Source organism: Bombyx mandarina, chromosome 12, assembly GCF_030267445.1.
Source record: "Bombyx mandarina strain Sakado chromosome 12, ASM3026744v2".
NCBI classification, from domain to species: domain Eukaryota; kingdom Metazoa; phylum Arthropoda; class Insecta; order Lepidoptera; family Bombycidae; genus Bombyx; species Bombyx mandarina.
Genome location: NC_143219.1, coordinates 16,716,588 through 16,724,785, shown reverse-complemented (window position 1 = coordinate 16,724,785; position 8,198 = coordinate 16,716,588).

Sequence of the window (8,198 nt, the reverse complement as noted above, 5' to 3'; positions counted from 1 at the left end):
TGTAATTACACTAGTTACTGATTGTAGGGGCCCGCACGGGTAGGTACCACTAACCTGACTGCTTATACCGCAAAGCTTAATGCGATCCGGTTGAAACACTTCAGTAAAACAGCGGTACTTATAAAATGAATACTGAGACCACGTATCTCAAGGTGCGAGGCGACGTTCGTGTAGTCTATTGACTTCGGTAACCATTTAACGCCACATGGGTCGTGAACTTGTTCTCCCATCTAAACTCTAAAAATAAGAGGTAACCTATTTTTTCCCAGAGCTCAAACTATTTACGAGTAAGTACCGTTCATAATCAGCTGAGTTTCGGCGCGAAAAATTACAAACCGTCGCGTCGCCCGCCGCTTTGTAACCTGCCATGTAATCACTTCTAAATGACTATAAGTTTTCCTAACAACATCCGTTTGTAATTAAATTAAAGTCTAAATTGGCTTCAAATTATTATTAATGACATAAAAAGTCACTTCTTGCCTTTTAGTATATTAATACTTTAATAAGTAATATTTGTTATTAATCTTTGAACTAGCTTATGAGGTAAAAAAATCAAGGTTCTTTCAAAAACCAAGCCAAATTTTAATTTAACCGAGCTAACTCCCAATTACTTACCCAACATCTAAAAACCTAATGAAATTAAAAATAACTTTCAATCTTGTCATTCGTATTGGAAAATCCCCTCATCGGTATCGTCATGTCAAAAGTCTAGAACTCTGTTTCTTTTATTTTCACAGCTCGCTTCTTTATTTACTTTGATATTAAGTACCTCTCTATCTCTCACTCTCACGCATCATCAATTTCTCTCTGTTTGTACTCTTTTGAATTTCAGTAAGTATGACCTATTTGAAGATGATCTCTCAAACTGATGGATGGCACAGAGCGTGTTGTTGAAAAACCAGTGCATATCAGGTACTCCTTGTCCTTATTTGTGTTGTGGTATTGTATTCGCAACAATATATTAGTATTGATGACTTCATAAGAAGAAATTTCATACTGTCCTTTTGGACATGACTACAAATAATCAAATAACATTACTATCACACAGAACAGAACATAGCTTTCTTATATTAACTTTAGAGCACTGAGCGACCAACCGAGATTGTACCTTTCACGGCCTTTAGGGATTTTGGGAAACTTCTTGTCTTGGGATTTTATATAAATATAAGAGTAAAGACTAAGGCAGGCTCAGAATGTTTCTAATACGGCCACGTCGCGGCGTCGCCGATAACATCGACGATCAACTTGATCTACCGTCCGTTTAAGATCAGTGTGCTTAGTGTGAGTTTCTTAACGTTCTCTATAGCGTAAAAGTTAAGCCAATTTTGTATGCAATGGAACAGCTCCACAAGCGGCAAACGAACGTAAACGATCCCGTTCCATACAAATATGAGCTAACTTTTATGCTATCGAGACCGTTAAGAAACTCTCACTAAGCACACAGAACCAAGCTCACATGGCGCCCCACTGCCAGGTCCAGCTTCTAAAGTTTCAGCTCACAGATTTCATTTCAGTAACCAGAAAGAAAGGTCAACATTTATGAACCGAAAATAGCACGAAGCCCTTATTATTATTGTTTTAATTGGGTTGTAACGTTATTCGTTGAATTTAGTTTATTAGATATTCATTACATAGGTACTATTTACTTTGTTTATATGACTTATATTTTTCTTTTCTTGTGGTAACTTTATTTAAAAGAATGGATAAATTGACACCGAAGGAAATGCCGTGAAGAAATGAATTCACCGAACTTTATCAATAAATATCGTTTTTTCACTGGACATGTATAATGCACAAGAATTAGAAACACCCATAATGGCTCACGCCTGACTTGATGTTAAGCAAAGACTGGAGTCCATAGTCAGCAGAGCGTGAATTCCTCCGCCTTCATCGAGACATGGAAATCTCAGTTGTACAGTAAACCAACTATGCCAGTCCTCAAATTGGAGCGCGTTTATGTTCCTGCAGGAATGGACGCAATGATGCCGACTCGTGTGGGCTCACAACGCGCCCTACCACTACATTTTGTTATATTAAAATGGAGTGAGGTGATAAAGACAACTGAAGTGCCGTGATAGGGTACATAAGGTACCTAAGTAAGGTACCCTTGGTACATAATGGAAATTCAATGCGCTTGGTATCACTCGTAGTTCAACATTTGTGTATCGACGTATCGAGCTATTGATGAGTGTGCTTAGTGTGAGTTTTTTAACATTGCGTGTATGCAGTTGGAACGTTTACCTACGTTTTTCTGCTAGGAGCACTGTTCCAACTCAATAAAAAACCCATTACACACACCACCATGTATTCGACATAACGCGCATATAAACTACTTTGTATATTGTTAAAGTCTGTGGGCAAATTGAGAATAGATTAATAATAGGGGTTAAAGTATGAAATTGCCGATTTGTACTTCAAAATTGAAATTCTTTTTTTTTTTAATTAACATATTTATTTAATCAAAGTATCTATCTATCTATCTACCGTTATTGTCTATACATTGCAGCCATCTATTAGGAAGGTAATTTATGCTTTTGTGATATAACCCTGGTGATCTAGATTCTACAAACTGTGTGAAAGCATTTTGTACTACCTTTGTAACGCCAGAATATTTCATCTCCGTTAATTTAAACCTTTTTCTAAATTACTGGCAACGCCATCTAGCGACTGTACGTGGCGCAGTGTGGAGAATTCGATACCTTCTTTTTTAATACACACAAGTAAGTTCGCTAACTCGACACTGCATGTCGTGACTGTGCGATTTTGTCTATTATTCGACGACAAACTTTTCACATCACTGGCCTGCAGAATCTTCGAGAAACGACACCTTAGGCCGGTTACAGTGCTCCACCGACCGTCTGCGCGTACGTCAGTCGCGCTTGTCGTTTATATGAAAATTCATAAATCATTACAGTGCTGGACTGACCGTACGCACGCGCATATTGCTACATTGCGTACGAGGACCGTCGGTCTAGCGCGTCCGCATGCGTGCCATCGGTCGACCGACGCGCTATGAAAACAAATGAACGCGTTCTGTGCTGCACCGATGGGTGGACCGACCGTACGGATGTGTGTATCATCATCAAAAAAAGCGATTTCGTATTGAACGTGGGCAAATATATCGATACCGAGCGCCTAATTACCGAAGTTCGTCTTCGTGAACCGCTCTGGGACAAAGGCCACGTGTTATATAAAGATGCCAAGTTAAAGGCCTGGCAAGAAGTATGTGCTGATAATTCATCAAAACTTGATCGTCATTCTGAAATAATTAAAAAAACTTGAACGTTCTTTAAACGTTTTCGAAAATAATAAGCAGCAATTAAACTATTTGCAAACGCTTCCCTTTTGCGTACCGACTATACCAATCCGGTCAGATTGTTGGTCAGGAGAGCACTGAATGAAGCAACCTGACGATCGGTTAATGCGTACCGTCAGGACGGAACGTACGCACAGACGGTCGGTGGAGCACTGTAACCGGCCTTATTATTATAAAAAAGGACAAGTTTACTTTGTCTAGCTCTCTTTCGTGTAACATCTCTCGAGCTGCGAGGTGATTCTGTTCATTGCTTTACCAAAGTCAGTTTTATTAATCCTTGGTGACGTGTGTTAAACCAGGGTAAGTGTATTTGAATTATTCTCCACACTGTGTCCACAATCTTTAATTAAATAAATTTTAAAACAGAATGGTACGTAGGTCCTTATAACTGGTACAAAATATATACTTTAGTTAGGGTGCGAAGCGTGACCTCCTGGTCACATTCGGAATCCCATAGCACTTTCCTATATGGACGCTGCCTGAAGCGGGGAGCTCTAGCAAGTCGGTCCAAGGAAGGCTGTTTGACTACGGTAGTAACAGGACATACCCGCATTCCCAGCCTCGCTTGCATACAGCAACCCCGGTTGCTGAGAAGTGATCCCGGTGAATCGAATTTCGTTTCTCTTATTTGCATTAATTTTTTTGTGTAACTTTCTCGCGTGTTCGGTGTATCTACACCTCTTTTATAAACTTTAACTTAACCTCTCACTAGTATTATAATCTTATAACTATTAATGTAAGTTAACTCATTTTATGTTTTTATATCAGTGTCCAATAAACACAAACTTGTTAATTTTCATTTGTTTTTTTATCGGTGTAAGTCTCCCAGAGCGGTAAGTGGTGGCGCCCTGAGATCCTCCTCACAAAGTCTCCTGTTCACCGGTTGTCTACCGGTGGTGACGTGTCAAGAAGTGGTGCGACTCGGCCCCGTGTCTCTCGACCCATAGACCACCTTTTGGGGAGTGACGCGACTGGGCCTCGTGTAACATCGGCATACCCAGGGGCACCCTCAGACACAAACACGTTATACGTTTTTTTTTACTATCTCCTGGGAAGAAAACGTTATCACGTAGAAAATTGTCCAAATCACGAAAAAAATGGTAGTCCGTTGGAGCAAGGTCTGGCGAATACGGAGAGTGATGAATGGTTTCTAATTGCAGTTCCTGTAGAGTTAAAACGGCTACTCGTGCTGTATGAGGTCTCGCGTTATCGTGGAGCAATAATGGTGAAGATCGATTCATGAGTCGGGGCTGTTTCACGGCAAGTTTTGCTATCATTGTTCGGAGTTCGGCAGAGTAGGCATCTGCCGTTAGTGCTTGACCAAATCGGAGAAAGCTATAATGAATAACACCATGCTGAGACCACCAAACAGTTACCATTAGCTTTTTATTGGTAAAACTTGCTTTAGGACACTGTTGCGGCATTTGAATTGGGGTCAACCATTGCATTTTTCGCTTACGGTTATCGTAAAGAATCCACTTTTCATCACATGTGAGAATTCGATCCAATATTACTTCATTCCTGTATAGATTCAACAAGTCAACACAAGGTTTAACACGCGTTTCTTTCTGCAGATCCCATTTTTCAGCAATTCGATAATCTTTTATTATTAAATTCGATTTTTTCGCCCACTAGTTGTCGTGCTGAGTGGACGTGTGTAGTTTGCTCTGCTCGTAGTTTATATTAATGTAATTAAATTGTTTAGTGTTATTAAAGTTTAGAGTTTGTGTCTGTTGTGTGGGGCCTCTTCAAACTCGGGCCCTCTCGTTTCTGCTTGGGTCTACGGCCATTTAGCTTCGCGGCCATTTTGAAAAGTATCGGATCTCTCGCTTTCGGATTGATGCTTTTGTTGGCTGACTGTGAATTTGGAACAAACTGTGAGTGTGTTGGACTTATTCTTCGTCCTAATTCTTACACAAAAAGTGCGCGGCGTGTAGTGTTCGAACTCTGGAGCCTGCGCGTGGCGATTGTGTGATCCGCTCGACGGACTGCGGTGCATTGACGTACAATAACTAAAATTATGCATCTTACTGCTTATTTATTTGTGCTACTTGCTTGAACATTTTGCATCAATTGCTTATTGAGCTATATTTGGGAAACATTTAACAATGCATTGTGAGGGTTGCACTACAAAATTATGCAAGGAAAAATTTAAGTGCAATAAATGTGCTTCAGAATACTGCTTTGATTGCCTGAATATTGCTCCCGCTTCAAGGAAACAATTAAGCGCTAAGCAAATTGCGTCTTTAAGCTGTCCTTCTTGTCAAAACGTTACGAAACGTAAAACTAACTGCAATACTCCGATCCACAAACGTCCTGATTTGAATGACACTGTCAAAGCTTCTTCCTCTTTTACTTCCTACGACTCGACTGCAGTGGATGCTTCCTCGGACATGGAATCGATCAGCGGACAAGTGACCTTGGAGAGCATAGGGCAGCTTCTCGATATGAAACTAGCGCCTGGCTCTTCGTTCATGACTCATTTGCGATCCTCGCTTAGGAAGGATATCACAGAAATGGTGTCTCAGGAGGTTAATCGTGCTGTTGAGGGCTTGAGAGTGGATTTCTCGCAAACGACGGATTTCATGTCTGCTGAGCAGAAAAGTATCCGATCCAAAATTTGTGATAAGGAAAAAGAAATCGAGTTACTCAGACTACAACTTAATAAAACCGGGGAATCTTTACACAGGCTTCAGAATCGAGTTTCTATGGTGGAGAAAATTTCTCGAGACCTCAATATTGAGATTCACGAAGTTCCGGAGAATAATCATGAGAACCTTAATCACTTATTTAAAAAACTTTGTGAGTGTTTGAGTGTCAACATATCTGATGCAGATATCAAATCTTGTGGTCGAGTTGCTAAAATGAATCCTGACTCGAGAAGGCCAAGAAATATACCTACTAATCTCACTGTCATCCCAGCGTCTTCGTGATGAGGTTCTATCTGCAGTTACTAGGTATAACAAGTCTAATTCAAAAGATAAGCTTGGAACCGCTCACGTCGGCTTAACATGCGCGGTTTCAAGGATATATGTATCTGAGCATCTTTCTCCTGAGGCTAAGGAACTTCATAGCATGGCTAGAAAACTGAGCAAAGAGAAAAATTATAAATTTGTTTGGGTTCGTTTTGGTCAAATTTATATTCGATAGGACGAGAAATGTCCCGCAGTTCATATTAAAAATATTGAAATTATTAATAAACTGAGAAACGAGTAATTGCAAATAATTGTGCTATTGTATTTAATTATTATTATTTTTTCTTTCTTTAAAAACTTCTGTTATATTGATTATTAAGTATTTAGTTAAGTAGTTATATCTTTATTAATAATTAATTAGTGTATAGCTTTAATATTAACATAATTTTAATTATGCTTTCAATATATTACCAGAATGTAAATAGGATGCGCAGTAAGCTTGTAGACTTTCGTTTGAATCTACTTACCAATAATTACGATGTAGTATGCCTGACGGAAACGAATCTTAATAAGTCAGTGTTTGACGGAGAAGTGTTCGACTCGCGTTATGCTGTCTTTAGGAGAGATCGTGTGGATTCCTCCTCTCATAAAATTGAGGGAGGTGGTGTTTTAATAGCAGTCCAGAAAAAAATTGAGGTTATTCGTCAGGCATCTTGGGATAGTAATATGGAGGATGTCTGGGTAACTCTGTTTATGAAAGGATCTTCGTCGCATCTTAACATATGCGTGTGTTATTAGCCTCCAGATTTAAATTATGATAAGCTGAATGAATTTTATTCTAATTGTCAGAAAATAATCTTGAACGATCATCCTGATGACGACTATTTGTTATTGGGAGATTTTAACCAACCAGATTACATCTCAGCCATGCGTGTTGCTTCTCCCTCAAAACTTAATATTTGTGCTGGAGATCAGCCTTGTACCAGTGGGAAACTCTGCTTACTGGAAGAGTTTATGATTTCTTGCAACTTAATACAGTTTAATTACATACAAAATAATATCGACCGCATTTTAGACTTAGTGCTCTCAAATCTTATTAATGTTAAAGTTGGTGATGTAAAATCAATGAGTAGGTTGGATAAGTATCATCCAGCGATCATAATAAGCTTATCAGCCCAGCCAGTCTCAAGAAGTTTGGCAAAATGCAATAATAAACAATTAAATTTTAACAAATGTGATTACAATGAAATAAAAAATGACCTACGTTTCGTGGATTGGAGCATGCTTTTATCATCGTCATCGGATATTAATAAAAATACACAAATATTTTATGATATGTTATTCGAAATAATTGCTCGCCATACACCTTTGACCTCGTATAAATATAATACTTACCCTGTTTGGTTTAGTAAACCTCTAATTAATTGTATAATAGAAAAAAATAAGTATCATAAAATGTACAAAAAATCTGGAAATCCACGTGATTATGATGTGTTTTCAATGTTACGTCATCGTTGCAAAATGTTGACCAAAGAGTGCTATAAAAGATACATTGCAAGTACAGAAGAACCTTTACAGAAGGACACTAATGCATTTTGGAGATTTATTAACAACAGGAAAGGTCACGTTTCTATACCAAACGTGGTTACTTATGTTGGCGACTCCGCTTCTAACGGTCAGTCAATAAGTGAACTGTTTTCACGGTATTTCGGCTCTGTTTTTGTTAATGATCACAATCAAGATGATTTTCTCAATCATAGCTGCACGGAAATCGATAACCATATTTCTTCCATACTAACTCAAGTTTCAATAAGTGAGCGTGACATACAACGGAAAATTAAACAGTTAGATGGAAAGAAGGGTCCGGGCCCCGATAAACTTCCTCCTTCTTTTATTAAAACATGTGGAAAGGAACTTTCTGTTCCGCTTAACATTATTTTTAATAGTTCTCTTAGATCTGGTACTTT